Genomic DNA, 14,977 nt, shown 5'->3' on the forward strand with positions numbered 1-14,977 from the left:
AACCTGTCCTTTATGTAAAGGTAGTGACTATTAAGCCTTCTTCTGAGACATGGGCTGGAGACCCTGCCAGGGGCAGGGTGTATTTGGACAGTAAGAATTTTGGCCGTCAGGTCAACACAATGAGGACAGGACAAGACTCCTGTGATGAACAAGATCTCCTGAGGTGGGGAAAGGCTGGCCAGGCTGTGTCCTGGGCCCAAGTCCTCCTCAGTCAGGTGAAGTAAGTAGCCAACCGAAAGGAGGGATGGAGATGGCCATAGCCCCTTCCCAACAGGCTGGCCAGCCTCACCACATGTGCATGCTGGAATCTCCTCCCATCAGGGCTCTAGATGGCTCCCTGCCAGCTAAGTAAACCATGGCAGGGCCTTGATTACCCAAATGCTGACTGCACAGCTGCATAGGGCACCTCAGCATTTCCCATTTGATTCCATTCATTGCAATGGGAGCTGGGCACCTGAGTCCCCAGTCCCAGCCCTGTGTTCCTTCTGTGCTGTGTGGGCCATGCTGCCAGGGAACAGAGAGGCCCTGGGGATGCCAGACCTGATACACAGGCTCAGAGACTCTGCCAAGACAGTCCTGTGCCTCCAGCAAATCCTCCAGGGGCTGCAGGGCTTTGGGTCGCAGCAGTATCCCTTGTGCAGCAGCGTAGATTGGGGGCATATCAAACTCTGGATAAGCTGTCTGGTTGTGCAGTGGGGTAAAGCAGGTTCACCACCCACTGACAGCAGCTCCTGCGGGCGAGAGGAAAGTGGCTCCATGCACTCCCTGCCACTCGTAGGCACCACCCACCACTTCCTATTGGCTGTGGTTCCCCCTTCCTGGCCAATGGGAAATGCAGGGGCGATTCCTGCATTTGTGGTTTCCCCCTTCACTGCCTTCCCCAGGGGCTGCAGGGGATGTGTCAGACACTAAAGAGAAGAGTTGAGACTCCAAGGCCAAGCAGCAGGGCACAGAAGATCCAAAGTCTGAAGAAGTGAAGCAGGGCCAGCGTCAGTGGGAGCCACAGACTCAGAGGGCTCAATAATTGGAAAGGACCTGAAGTGCCCATCGAGTCTAGTCCCATTTCCTCATGACAGGACAAAGCACCATCTCTAGTGGGGTGAGCAAACCTCAGGGGGCCTGAAATTCCATAAGGGGGGCACAGCCCAGTGAGCTGCTGGGTCTCAGGCTCATCCGCCTCATTAAAAATGACAAAATCTGTCACTGTTCCGTTGTCTGCATCATCATATTTATACACCGATGGATGAAGTTTTTCCGTTCTACAGACTTGTTTTCTTACACGCGCCCAAATGGGATTTTTATATGTATGAACATCACTGACATTTCGGTAGGTTCTGATGACATGAGACGGTTGTAGGGGAGCTGCTCATTTCAGGGATGAAAAGTGGGGACCAATGTAAAAAGTTTCCTTCTTTATATTTGTCCAACTTCTAAAATATCTCCAAAGATGGAGATTTTGCCCTTACCCGAGGCAATTTATTCCAGTGCTTAACTGCCCTGACAGGAAATATCTCCGAATCTCCAACCTCCCTTGCTGCAATTAAAGGGGAATTCAAGTTAACTAAAATTAAAGGGAAGGAATTTTATGATTTGTAGCTGTATTCCCAATTGGATAGATTGATTGATTGATGTTTGGTACCTATCTATCTATCTATCTATTGGTCATTACTCTGGCCAGATCAGGGATTGGAGAACTCACTGCTCAAAGAATTAAATTTAAGCTTGACAGAGAAATAAAATTGTGAAATGTGCAGACCTGAGCACAGAGATGTTCTGCATGTGAATTATGATACAAACCCACAAGTGTGGACTTTGGGTCCTTTCCCTTCCAGTCACTGCATTAATGTCCTCCAAACACCCCAGGGGTGTGGGGCTTTCTCTAGCCCTGGGCGCCTTCCAGTGCAGACCAAGTGCCTGTCTGGTGTGCGCTTTGGTGCCACACTCCCGACTGCACCATACAGGAGGCCTGTGATCTGCAGGGGCGTCAGATGAGATGATCTCTGCAAAGAGCCTGTGGCACAGAGCAGCCTCTGCTGTTCCCATGTGCAGCCGGCTGGAGCCCCAGAATGTCCCTGAGAGAGTGGGGGTGACACAGGGGTAGCAGCTCAGCCATGCAAAGGGGCTGCCAGGGGCAGGACATGAGCCCTGCTGGCCAGGGGCAGGTGTGGGAGTGACATCACAAGGGCCTTTTACAGCACCTCAGCCGATTGGTTAAAAGAAGTTGGAAGGTGATGACCTCATAGAGGGTCCCTGACACCAGCCATGTGGGACAGGCTGCAGGGCTGGGGCCATCTCAGACACCCCCGGGGCTTCCCCACAGGGAGTCTCCTTCCTCCGCTCTGCCCATGAGGCTGGAGAGGAATCAGGGTGAGGAAAATGAGCATGAGAAGGAGCCTCTTTGTCCCGTTCTCCTTCCCTCTTGACTAACTGCGCTGGGCAACCGACGTTCACCTGGGTCAGGTCAGAGCCTGATCCAGCTGATGCTGAGCAAATTGAAGGCTGGGAAAACACTCGGTTAAGGTGCTGCCCTCCCCAGTGGATGAATGAATGAATGAATCAGGTTCCTCCTTTCCACTCCCATCGCTCATAGTTGTAAAGCACAACAGTCTGTGAGCCACGAATGCCCCTTTCTCTGGAGAGTCACTAACAGGCAATTTCCCACAGAAAACTCTCTGCAAATGTGTGTTCAGTCTTTATGAAAAAGAAACGTGTTCTACTGACCGCACCGGCTCTGCGCTGAGATCAATGGTGTCAGCATTCATTTGTTGTGCAGAAATTGCCGTAGGTGTGTGAGGTGTTCGGGAGATGTAGCAGCACCAGTGAGAGGCTTGGCCAAGATTCACTCCAACAGTCTGTTTTCTTTGCATCTCACCTCCTGCAGCCCAGATAACAAAGACTGGAGTCCGGCCCTTGTGAGCACTTTGCCCCACACATTTGACTTTTGCCCAGCTGACAGGCACATTTGACTCTTTCTACTCTGTGATAGGCTGTATGGAGCAATTTATTTGTGACCTGGTTAGCTCAGTTGGTAGAGCATGAGAATCTTAATCTCAGGGTCATGGGTTCAAGCCCCATGCTGGGTGCTTCTGTTCTTGCACTAATGTATTCAGCCTACCAAACAGTTTTCACTGTTGTCCTGCCCTCTGGCAGGAAATGTGTGTTCTTCTCCTTGGCTCTAGTACAAACAAAGACAGCACGAGGAGGAGTTGTGTAGACATTCTGCAGCCCTCGACTTGGAAGTAGTGGGGTCTGCCATGGCAGGAATCAGCTCTTAAAGCTGCAAGGACCTGGAAACCCTGAATCAGGAAGCTGAGACCATGCAGGCAGCAGCCATACCATGAGGTGCTCCTCCAGAGACCAGATGTCAGCCAGCCCCCTGAGTGCCCCCCCACCAGGCCATCCCATGGCTCTCAGGCCTCCAGCCATTGGAAGAGGAAGTGGGGCCCGTCCTGCACTGAGTCTGAGCTCTGTGACCTCTGGAGTGAGGAGGAGGTGCTCCACGTCATGGGAAGCAAGCAATGGAATGCAGAAGTGTTCAACCAGCTGGGCAAGGGCCTGACCCCCTGGGGTCACTCTTCCTGCCCACCTCCCCATATCAGGAGTAAGGTCTAGTAAGGAGTTGCAGCAGGGTTATGCCTGGGTGCAGGACTTGGCCATCTGGCCCAGGGGCTGTCCCCAACACTTGCCCCTATTACCGGGAGCTCAAAGCCACCCTGCGCCCCAAGGACACCTCCTCTCCCCTGGCCTTCCTTGATGCCATGGCTGAGGTGCCCCAGCAGGATGTGAAGTCTGAGTCTGGACCAGAGCCCAGCTCCAAACCCCCAGGGCCACAGCAGGGACCATCCGCCCCACCATCCAAGTAATCCAGCTCGGAGTTTGAGCTTGTGCTGGACGTCCCCTCCCACAGCTCCAGCCAGACATCTGCCCAATGGTCCTTCCCAGACCATGGCGATGGACTGTCAGGCATGAACCCCACAGGGCACACGCCCCCAGGGCATGACCCCCCCACATGCCCGGGCACACCACAGCCCCACAGATAAGGCCACGGCCACCAGCACCCATCAGCTCCCTCACCCTCAGACAGCCCCATGTGCCCCATGTCACCCCCCCGCATGTAAACAGTTAGTGTATATAGTTATCCCCCCAGTGCACATAGTTAGTTCTGATGGTGTTTGTTATGTTCCGTGGTCAGAGCTGAGCTTTTTGGTTGTTTAACAAGGAATCAGTTTTGTTTTTCACACACCCCACCATGTGTTACGTGTGGGGGTGGAGAGCCGGTGGTGGGGGCAATGGGTGTGTGGTTGGGCTGGTGTGCGGGTGATGGCGGCAGTGAGTGAGTGGTGGGGGGGGGCGGGTTGCAGGTGGTGGTGGGATTGTGCGGAGGGGGCGGGGGGGCACCTGAGTGGTGCTCACTTGATCCCCCAATCAAACTACTCCCATAGGGCCTCCCAGACATGGACCCACTCTTGTGGAGGGGCCTGTGGGACAGGAGACATGTCCCAAAGAGGCATTCCACAGCTGCTGAGAAGCACAGAAGAACTCAGGGCTTGCCCAGGGTGGCACAGTTGAATGGAGACCTGCCTCAGGGCCTGTTGCTGGTGCTGTGGAAGAACCTATTGCAGTAGGGGCATTGAAAGATTCATTCCCCATGGGCAAGTATCTGCTCTTTTCCCAGCTGTGCACTGCCCAGCCTAGGAGCTGGGAGAGACCAGAGCCCCTGATTCAGCCTTGGGAACAGGCCCTTCCTCAGAGGCAGCTGCCCATGTCACTGGCTGCAGCTGACACAGGGGTGCCCCCACCTTGCCACGCTGTCTGGCTGGGGCACTGCACCACTGCACCCTGGCTGCAGGGGACTGAGGTGAGTGTAGCACTGTTGGTCGACACTGGAGATGGGCTGGGCCCTGTCAGGCAAATGAAATCATCCCACCACCCACCTCTGGCAGCCAGAGCTCAGCTCAGCCTCACAGAGTTGGCCTGTGCTTGGAGTCTGCCCAGCACAGGAGCTGGGAGGCAGCCGGCTCAGCCGTTGTAGAAGTAGCATCACACAATAGGACTGGAACTCAACAAAGCTCAGCAGGATGGTGCCTATAAAGGCTCAGTGAGGATGGGATTCAAACCCTGCAGAGCACAATGGATTGGCCGTCCATCCCCTTCACCACTCGGCACCTCACCCAACGTGCCTCGAAATTTTTCATATGTCCCAACTTCAACCCTGCCAGGAAGTCTGGCCGGGGACACGGGATGGGCAGGTTTGGCCCAACAGGGCTACGCTCACTCCTGTCCCCTGCAGTGCTGCTTCCTGGGGCGAGCAGGGCCCTGTGGTGCCCTGGCCTGGGAGCAGCACAGCCCGGCCATGACCATTCTCTACTCTGGGGCTGGGCCCTGCCCCAGCTCTGTGCATGTGTCCCTGCTGGGTGGGTACAGACCAGGGCCATGGGCAGGGTCTGCAGCCTTTGTGTCTCCTCCTGACATGCTCTGCTCCTTTCCAGCTGCTCTGTTAGCACAGCAGCTCCAGCTGGATTGGCCCCTTCTCTGCCAGGCCTGTCTGTGAGGTAGGGAGCTGCTGGGAGGCAGGTTCAGGAGCAGGCTGTGGCTGGGAGGGAACACGTGGGATAGGGCAGGGGCACTTGCCTGGCACAGCTTCTGTTGGAGGAGGGGCAAATATAGTTCTGTGGTTCCCAGCCAGTGAAATCAGTGAGGGAAAACCCTTCAAGTACGTGCCAGGAGAGAGCTTCTGTGCAACAGCAGCAATGCATCTGCTGGGCTCCACTCCTGGACAACAGGGTCTGGTTGAACTTCTTCTGTCACATGGGAGTTGGGCTTATCAGAGAGAGAGGCTGCAGCAGAAAGAGATGAGCCCTCAGGGGCATAAGAGAAAGTGAGACAAACACAGAGGCTTGTGCTTCTGCCTGGTTTTGAACCAGGGACCTTTTGTGTGTTAGGCAAATGTGATAACCACTACACTACAGAAGCTCAACTTGCCCGGTAGTTGTATCTTGCCCTCCTCTAAATTGCATCTTCAAGCCACTGCTTGCCCTGCCACATGTGGATGGGGGACCTAATAGAAATTGAGGGGAGTCCTTTACCAGCTCAGCTGCTGGAGGAGAGGGAAGCAGCTGCACTCACGACTGGGACTTTCAATAGCAGCTCTTCCAGAATTGAGGTCCCAAGTGGTTATGCAAATGAGACATGCAATATTTAAGACTGCAACTCATTTGCATTTCCCATTGGCCACATTTCCATGCCACTTCCAAAAGGGCTGGGCAGTGGAGCCACAGCCTTCCTGTGTAGATGCTCCACAGGACTTTTTGAAAGAGCTGCGGCTTTTTTGGAAAAAAACTCTCTTGTGCAGACATAGCTGTGGGGAAAAAAGTGGAAAAGCAGAGCCAGGCTCCAGCTGAAACATTTGCAACAGCTTCTAACAAAGAAATGTGTGTGTGCATAACAGAACACGAGAATTCTTTTAACAACTACAGAACATACTAATGGTTAAACACCAGTTTTATTCTCTCTCCTCACACTTGCTTTAGAAAAGTAATTCTCAGCACACTGAAAGGTCTATTGAAAGTTCCTTGAAAGAGCTATTTCCTTGGGCCATGGCTACAGTTTTGAAAGGGAAACACTAATGAGGCTCTGCCATGCCACATGGAGGAACCAGGAGCACCAGCAGCTCTGCCGACATCATGGAAATCATCAACATGTACTTTGCAGATCATATCTAACATGCACAACACCACATCCTGTCTGCAAGCAGTGGCCACCACCAGGTGCCCCATGAAGGGTCAGCAACAAGACACCACTTGGGAACTGAAGCCAGGATCCCCTGCTTACAAAGCAGGTGCTTTAACCAGCTAAGCCTTGGAGCCCACCTCCAACCAAGTGCTCCTGTCTGCCCACACCTGACTCCCACCAGCCCCACCTGGGCCTGCTTCGCTCTGCTGGAGTTTAGATCCTGTCAGACAGAGGAGCTGGGGAAGTTGAACTCACAAGGGGGGTGACTCTTTGCACAGGTCTGCACTAGAGAATTAGGTGGTGTCTCTCAGGGGTGTAAGAAACTGTCCCCCACCTCTGGAAGAAAACAGACCTACTCCAGTGCTCAGATTGTCATGGCAACCACAGGGCTTTTATGGTCCACATTGGTTGGGGAAGGTCCTTGGCCAGTGAAGACCCAGAGGACAGGTGTCCTGTGACTGCTGTACTGGGGAGACTGTGGTCAGTGCTGGCAGCTCCCTAGAAATGGGGAACTGGCGACATCTGAAAGATTAGGTAATCACAGCCCATGACGCAGGTTAACCTTTGTTTTAAACAGAAATCTTTAAGGGCAAGTAGGCCGGGGTCCAGCAGCTTTCGAACCCAAATGGGCTGTTTCTTTGCAGGGGGCAAAATGTAGGAAATGGAAGGCGGCACTGGAGAAGCTTCGCTCCTGGCTTGACACTGCCTTGGAAAAGAAGGAAAAAACCACCACTTCTGTTGGAGAATGTGGGCATTTATCCCAAAGCCTCTCGCATGCTTAGTGAGCGCTCTACCAATTCAGCAAATTACCCTGTGTCTGTGCATAATTTCTGACTCACCCATCTTATTCCAGAGGCCAAAACATCCCTGTGGCCGCCCATGGCTGCAGCTAAGGGTCGCAAAGGCTGTGTTTGCACAGCAGTGTTGTTCCTGAATAAGCGGTTCCAGAAGAGGTATTCCAGAGTTGTTGATTCCGATGTAGCGCAGCTGCACACAACGTGGAGTTTGAAATACTGCTCTGCTATTTTGACATTCAGCATCTACAAACAATGGAGCCTGTTTTTAAGCTCCTGTTTCAAAATAGCTATTTGAACTTGCTCCAATCATGGTCCCAGGAGATGCCCAGCCAAGACTCTGCTCTCTCTCTCTCTCTCTCTCTCTCTCTCTCTCTGTCTCCTTTGAGCTCCTGGCCTTAGGCAGGAAAAGTCTCTTCTTGTCCTCAGTTGTAGAGGGGAAAATTTGATATTTCTATCACCCTCAGAAAGCAGAAGAGGATTTTCTTCTCTTCAGTTCTATCCCCACATGCCCCAAAAGGACAGAAAACAACCCTTCGCCAGCTCACTGTCCTCCTCAGCACTCTGTCGTGTTATGTCTTTCCACATCAGCTCCATTTGTGCCCTGGACCTATAAATGACCTTCACATAGCCAGGAAAGGAGGAGCTCTGAATCTGAGTTATTCACTTACATCAGGCTCCGCCTAATTCTTGACCTTCCCCCTGACCCCTCCACTCTCTGATTTGCTCACCTTGATTATCTTTTTCTGATTTGTCCTCCTTGCTTACTGTTTTTGGTTCTCTGTGCCTGAAATATTGAGTCTGTTCTGGTCTGGCTATGGTCTGAAGAAGTGGGTCTGTCACACGAAAGCTAACCTCATAAACCATTTTGCTAATCTTTAAAGTGCTACTTGACGGCTTTTTGTTTTGACAAGGATAAGGGTTTGAACACTCTTGCCACTCGAGCTAACTCCTCTGCCTGGGAGCAACTCTTAACCCACTCACCTTGTTCCTGAGCCCATAATGGGCCTTTCTCTGCCCCTGAATCGGTTCTGAAAGGGCCACTTCTAAAGCATTTTTCAGGTGACCTGAAACTAGCTAGCTTAACTGTTTGGTTTCTTGCAATAATAACACCAAATTGGTGGGTTTAAGTCTGCTTGGGTCACTTGGTAGATAGAGTCCAATGTTCTCACTTAGCTCACAGGTGTAAGCGGGCAACAGAAGCTGGTGGGAATGTCCATTTCAAAGATTTGTGGAAGTGTAGACTCGGCCAATCAGAGCTCCCATCAACCACCTATTTAGTAAATATGTGCACAGAAGAATGCCAGGCCTCTGTTCTGCAAGCAGGCGGTTCCCACTTTGTCCAAATGACAAAGCACCTCCCAACGTTAGGTGAGGGAGATTGTGTATAACAACAAGCTCTGCTGGAGAACACCAGTTTGGTGTTGAAAAAGATGCTCTACTGTGGTCTGCCTGAGCAACTCATCAAACATTAAAGAGAACTGGGACTGACAGTTCCCCTTTCTCACCACTGTCAGGCTGCCCAGGTGCTCTGTGACTGCAAACTCAAGGTACTGTCTGTCCCTTCTTTTGGTCTTCTGGTCTCCAAAGGGGGGTGTGGGTTGAAATCCCACTCTTAACATCAGTTCTATTCTCTGCATGCTCTGCTGGCCTCATTTCAATGTCTCTGCTAACATTGCACCAGCCCTTGCTATGGGTTTCTGGTAGACGAGTGGCACGACGGAGGCAAAATTAAGACACAAACTTCATGGAAAAGTGATGGAGATCCTCTCATTTCTGCACCGCAGGCACCCAGTCATGTAGCCAGCACCTGTACTGGGCACCTATTTTGTGCTCTGAGAACTACACTAATGCCAGGTTTGTAAAACCCCAAAGGAGATTTTGCCCTTGTGGGTCACTTCCCCACCTTGCAGTTGTGTCCTGGGATAGCTGTTTGGTCTCAGCCTGTGGGCAGAACAATTCTATGCAAGGGGGAGGGAGCCCCACACCTGTCTGTGGTGCTTGTGGTACCCGAGTGGGAGAAAGGGAAAGATGCTCAGTCCTGCCCCACACCGCTCACTCAGGGGATGGGAACTGTGGTGGGAGTGGCAATAGCCTCAAGGGGCTCAGAAAGAGCTACAGTTGGTTACTCGACCCTGTGACTGTCTAACATGAATGAGGGTAAATAGGGCTGCCAGGCTGGTCCAGGGTTGCTCTGAGGACGCCCATTGACCGTCTCCTCTCCCACCTGGTGGGCAAGGGAACAGCTGTGCCTAGGGGGCTGCATTTGAAAGAGGAAGTCAGGCCTAGGTACTGCCTTAGCTGAGAGAAAGTGGTGATGCCCATGTGAGCCGTGTCCCGAATAGGCAGACAGCCCTGGAGCAGGTAGGAGTCAGTTGCAGGTGGGTCATTTCAGTGGTAGAGAAATTCTGTTCCTCTATCTCAGTTTTCATTTTTTTTTCGAAAGGCCTCGAATCCTTATTGCATCTAAAATAACCTCCAGAATATGAAACTAGTATAAACGATGCAGCAGAGTCTGAGTTTTCAGAGAGGGGTGAACCTGCTCATTCATCTCAATGAGGTGTTGACTTGGAAACTGAATGAGAACTCATGGAATGACAGTATTAGTGATTGAAGTGCTGATTCTCCAGCTAACGTCTGCTTCCATTGATGCTGGATGTAGCGGCAGGTATTCTGGCACAGCACAGTGAGGAGTCCAAGCATATTAACCCAGGTGTAAAGCGTCCCTTGCAAAAAAATGAGGCGAGAGGAAGAAGAAATTCATTCCCTGTTTCATACCAAGATTCTCATCTTCTTCCTGAGCACGAAGCCTTCCTGGGCAGGTTTAGCACTGCACAGGCACAAGGTTCTGGAGTTGGGGTGACAGCAGAGGGGTCTGTTCCTGTGGGGTCTGTGTCTGTGGGTAGGAGAGCAGAAACGGCAGCTGCTGGTCCAAGGCTATGTGCGTTGGGAGCAGATGAGCTCAGGAGCACGCAGCAGACTGGGGTCTCTCCATCAAAAGCATATTGCAGCAGGTGGTGATTGTGTTCCCCCTATTCCAGGGAACATGGGTCGTGTTAATGTCGTGCTCAGGGCAGTGGAGGTAGGGGGATAGAGAGGGTATGAGGGAACACCCGGCAGAGGTCTAGGACAGTGGGTGAGGCGCAGAAGGGTCTGAGAGTTCTCTGTTTGACCCTTTTCCCCCAAGGGTTGACCTGGTGCCTGTAATTCTTCCTGCCTGCACTGTCCACCCAAATGCTCCCTCACAGGGCATGTTTTGCAGCTCAAGCCACAGAGGGAGGTGTAATTGTCACCAGCTCAGGCTAAGGGAGATGCTAAACTGTGGTCCCAAGCCATGTAAGTCTGGGGCTTAGCTGGGCAGAGGCAGTCACTGGAGTAGGGGGCGGAGAGCCATGAGCAGCAGGTGGGCAGGCCTGGGGGGAATACAGGAGAGAACAGCAGAACGCAGGCTGGTGGGAGGAGAGGTGAGAGCAGGAGGCAGACTGCAGCGGAAGAGGCAGAGCAGGGATGGGAAGAGGTGAGCTGGGAGTGAGGGGAGAGCACAGGTGGGACCTCAGCGGGTGGAAGCTGAGCAATGTATCTGGCGGGGATATGGGCACAGTGAGCAAACCAGTGCCTCCCCCATACTTCTACAGAGCTCCAAGTGCTCACATGAAGCCTCCACTTCTCGGGACCTTCCCGCCTTGGCACCAGCCATTTGGGAAGAAGGGGCTTTTGAAATCTGTGGGTCCTTTTGAAAGGCCCCTGTTTACATGGGCAGGGTGCGTTGTGAATGTGGCACTTTTGAATCACTCGTGGACACCTCTATGCTAACGGGGAGCTGCATATTCATGGCAGCACCTCATTCGCATCTGCAAAAACCCCTTATTACCTCTCCCCTTTTGAAAGGAGGGGGCAGTGGAGACAGGCCCTGTTTGTGCCTCTCCTAAGTGCTGTGGGAACAACCTCTGGCACGCAGAGAATCCATTCCTGGTCTTGCATAATGGTTTCCTGTTTTGTTGAAGGAATCCCAGTTGGTAAGAAGGAAATGTTGAGTGGATGTGAACATTGTTGGTTGGAAGGTTTGGCTGTGTTTTGTCTCCTCAGGAGAAGTGCAAACTGGGGAAGCTATTGCACCATTGCTATTGATGAAGTTTTTAAAAGTTCCTGGTGCCCTTTGCTTTCCCGTTCTTCAAAGGGAAAGTGGCTGATGCACTGGCTTCTGAGAAAACTTTAGAAAAGTATCCAAAATGTCTCAGGAGGTATTTTCTGCAGCTTGACACTTATCACGTTTGCCTAACAAATAAGTAGTCACTTGTTCAAAACCAGACAGAAACCGTCCTCCTTTCTCTTGTTGTTTCTTCTGTGGGATCAGCTAATTTCTGAAAGAATCCTGAAGAGCTCTGCTTTCTTCCTCATTGCTCTTTTTCCTTTCATGAAACTTTAACACTTGAGGGATAGTGGGGAATAAGAGCCAAAAAGAGGTCCCGTCACTTGAGCGCTTGATTGCCACGTATTTAACAAATATGAGCATGGAAGAATTCCAACCCTCAGACTGCGTCAAAGTAAGCGAGTTCTTCTGAAAGATTTTTTGAATGAAGGGGGCTATTTCGAAAGAGCCCATGGATTGTCTTCACTCAAAAACCATTCTTTTGAAAGGAAATTGAAAGAATGCGTTGCTCCTTCTGCAATCAGTCTTCCTTTCCTGTTTCAGGAACAGCACCTCCTTTCCAAAGCTTCTTTTGAAACAAATGTGCATAAACGCTTTGCAGGGCCCTTCTTTTGAAAGATCTGTCTTCATTTAAGATCCCTGGTCCATTCTTTCGAAAGAGCGGGGGCTGTGTGGATGCTCGCTTTTGAAAGAGCAGATCACTCTTTTGATAGTCTTCTTTGTGTGTGGACGCACTCTTTGAAAGAAGTTCTTTTGGATGAGATCTTCTGGAGGGCTTCTTTCAAAGGATCTCTGTGGAGTACCCATAGCCTCAGCGTGGCAAACTGGCAGTTCCTCCTTCATCCATTTCTTTTCAGCTAATGGCAAAGTACCTCCCAGCATTAGATCATATTGGGGTGATTACGTATGAAAGCCAGCTGAGCTGGAGAATGGCTCTTTGCTGTTGAAAGATTTGTGCTGCAGATGAGTACAGAATGAATTGAGCCTGCCTGGCTCATCAAATATTAAGCAAAACTAGCATAAAGAGAGTACCTCTTTCAGCTGTGTCAGGATGGCCGAGTGGTCTAAGGCGCCAGACTCAAGGTACTGTCTTTCCTTCACCTTGGGGTTCTGGTCTCCTGAAGGAGGCATGGGTTCAAATCCCATTCCTGACATCACTTTCATTTTCTACATGCCAAACTGGCCTCCAGAGGCTCCTGGAAAGAACTGACCTGTCAGCATACTTCCACTGGCTGGAGTCTACCAAGCCTTGCTTTGGATTTCTGTTAGGGCAGTACCAAGACAGGCATAACTCTGACATGAACTTGGTGGGCAAGTGATGGTGAACCTGCAGTGTCAGTTTGACACTTGGAAGTTGCTGTGGGAGGAATATGTCTATTTGGGAAAGGATCCTGAGTCCTTATCCCAGCCATGTGCCTGCGCACAAAGAGCAATGGCCCCTGCAGGAGGTGTGTTATAGGGATAAGAGTTACCCCCACAAAAAGCACCACACTGGTGAAGGAAAAGACTTCTCTGTGTTTAGGCGGCTGACATTCAGCTGTATTGAATTCAATAAGGCAACAGATGAGCCGAACTGGACACCAATAAGGCCATGTCCAGCAAGGCTGCTTGATGCAGCTAACTGGAGTATTTTATACCCTCACACAAACAAGTCCAGGGCCAGAAGCAGTTAGTTCGAGAAACATGAATCATTTTCAGAGAGAAAACCGTTCTCAGCAAGGAGGAAGAGGCACTAGGGAGCAAGAGCCCCAAATGCAAGGAGTTCAGTGAGGCATTCCACTGAGCTCACCCTCCCTGCCAGGCCCAAACAGGTGAGGGAAAGTTCAAGCTCTTGTGCACATGCAGAAATAAGAAACAAGAAACGGCGTCTATCTAAGGTGGCTTCCACAGCACCTCAGAAAAGAAAACGGCTGTGACGTGACCCAACCAACCCGGCCGCACACCCAGCTCAGCATCCCCAGCTGGCCACCCCCAAACTCCCAGCGAGGCCCAGCACACAATGAACAGCCCTCCCTTGGCCTGGCTGGACACCCACAGACATTGTTCCCTCCAGCCTTTTCTACCCATGTGTGGAATAAATTTTGTATGCTCTGAACTACGCACCGATGTGCACCACCAACAGAAACAAAAGCCCCAGTGGTGAGCGCTCTGCTAATCAGCTGGGCAACACTCGAGTCTCTCCGAGCAGTCACACAAGGGCACAGCTGACAGGGAACCCAGCCACAGCCACAGCACCGCACCCAGCCCTGCCCTGATTTGCCTCACTGCTGGGCACAAGGGCTCAGCTCCCTGGTATGCACTGAGTGAGGCAGCCGACTGGCGGGAGGGGTCCGATGCCCTCACAGCTGCAGGGCAGGTCACCCACCTGCCCCTGAGCTCAGCCCGTGCGGGAGGCAGCCGGACAGCTTAAGCAGAACACAGTGTCAGATGGGGGGAGGGTCCTGAGTGCTGCTTCCCAGCCGTGTGCTTCAGCCATGGCCCTGACTTCCTCTTATAATCCAGCCTCCCGGTCAGAGCTGTTCCCGTTCCCTCCACGGGGAGGGGAGATGGTCAAGGTGCTCTCCTGTGCCATTGCATATGGCTGAGCACAGAGAGCCCCAGATCCCCACCAGTCCCGTGCGCTGGGAGCCAGGTGGTTGTTTGAATTCTGTGTTGCTGAGGACGTCAGGCCTGGGCCCTCTGATTATTTACATGTCTCTGGCTTAACAGCTGGCAGGGCCGTTCAGCTGTGATGGTTGAGTGGTTAAGGTGTTGGACTAGACCTCCCATACGGTTTTCCCTGGGCAGGTTCCAATCCTGCTCACAGCGAGGCCTGTGTTAGCCACACTCCTACCCTGGCAATGCAGGCAGGCACTCTGAGCACAGCCTGAGCTTGCCACACAAAGGTGTCTGTGCCTGGGGCAAATGCTGAGGCTGTGATGCAGTTGCTGCTCCAGACACACACTGGCTGCTGCTGTTTGGGGGAGCCTCTCCGCCGTACCGCTTGCTGGAGGACCGAGGTGCAGACAGGTTCGAAGGAGGCGGCTGGGAGCTTTGAGTGTCTCTGTGGAAAGCTGGTCCCAGGTGGGAGGGCCTGCGAGGGAGAGAGCAGGAAACGTGTGTGTGGCTGATCCAAGAGGCGATGGAGGCTGGGGTGAGGCTGACAGGAGGTGGGACCTGAATGGGGGTAGCAGTAGCGCAGGGCGGTTGCTCATGAAGGGCCAGGTGAGTGCAGAGCTGCAGCCTGTGTTTGAAGAGGTGAGAAGTGGGAGTCAGCAGAGGCTGCAGAGACAGGGGAGCTGTGTGAGCAGCAGGCCAGGAG

The 14,977-nt window shown here is 52.3% G+C and overlaps 3 non-coding genes across 3 annotated transcripts; 2 read left to right on the forward strand and 1 right to left on the reverse strand.

Moving 5' to 3' along the window:
* The first annotated feature begins 3,010 nt into the window (after nucleotides 1-3,010).
* On the forward strand, nucleotides 3,011-3,083 carry TRNAK-CUU (transfer RNA lysine (anticodon CUU)). The gene has a single exon. It is a non-coding gene; the product is annotated as a tRNA-Lys (tRNA).
* A 2,817-nt stretch (nucleotides 3,084-5,900) lies between these two features.
* TRNAV-AAC (transfer RNA valine (anticodon AAC)) lies at nucleotides 5,901-5,973 on the reverse strand. The gene has a single exon. It is a non-coding gene; the product is annotated as a tRNA-Val (tRNA).
* Nucleotides 5,974-12,721: 6,748 nt separating this feature from the next.
* Nucleotides 12,722-12,830, forward strand: TRNAL-CAA (transfer RNA leucine (anticodon CAA)). The gene is made up of 2 exons: nucleotides 12,722-12,759; nucleotides 12,785-12,830. It is a non-coding gene; the product is annotated as a tRNA-Leu (tRNA).
* The last annotated feature ends 2,147 nt before the right edge of the window (nucleotides 12,831-14,977 follow it).

Source organism: Carettochelys insculpta, unplaced genomic scaffold (genome assembly GCF_033958435.1).
Source record: "Carettochelys insculpta isolate YL-2023 unplaced genomic scaffold, ASM3395843v1 scaffold_0035, whole genome shotgun sequence".
Taxonomy (NCBI): Eukaryota; Metazoa; Chordata; order Testudines; family Carettochelyidae; genus Carettochelys; species Carettochelys insculpta.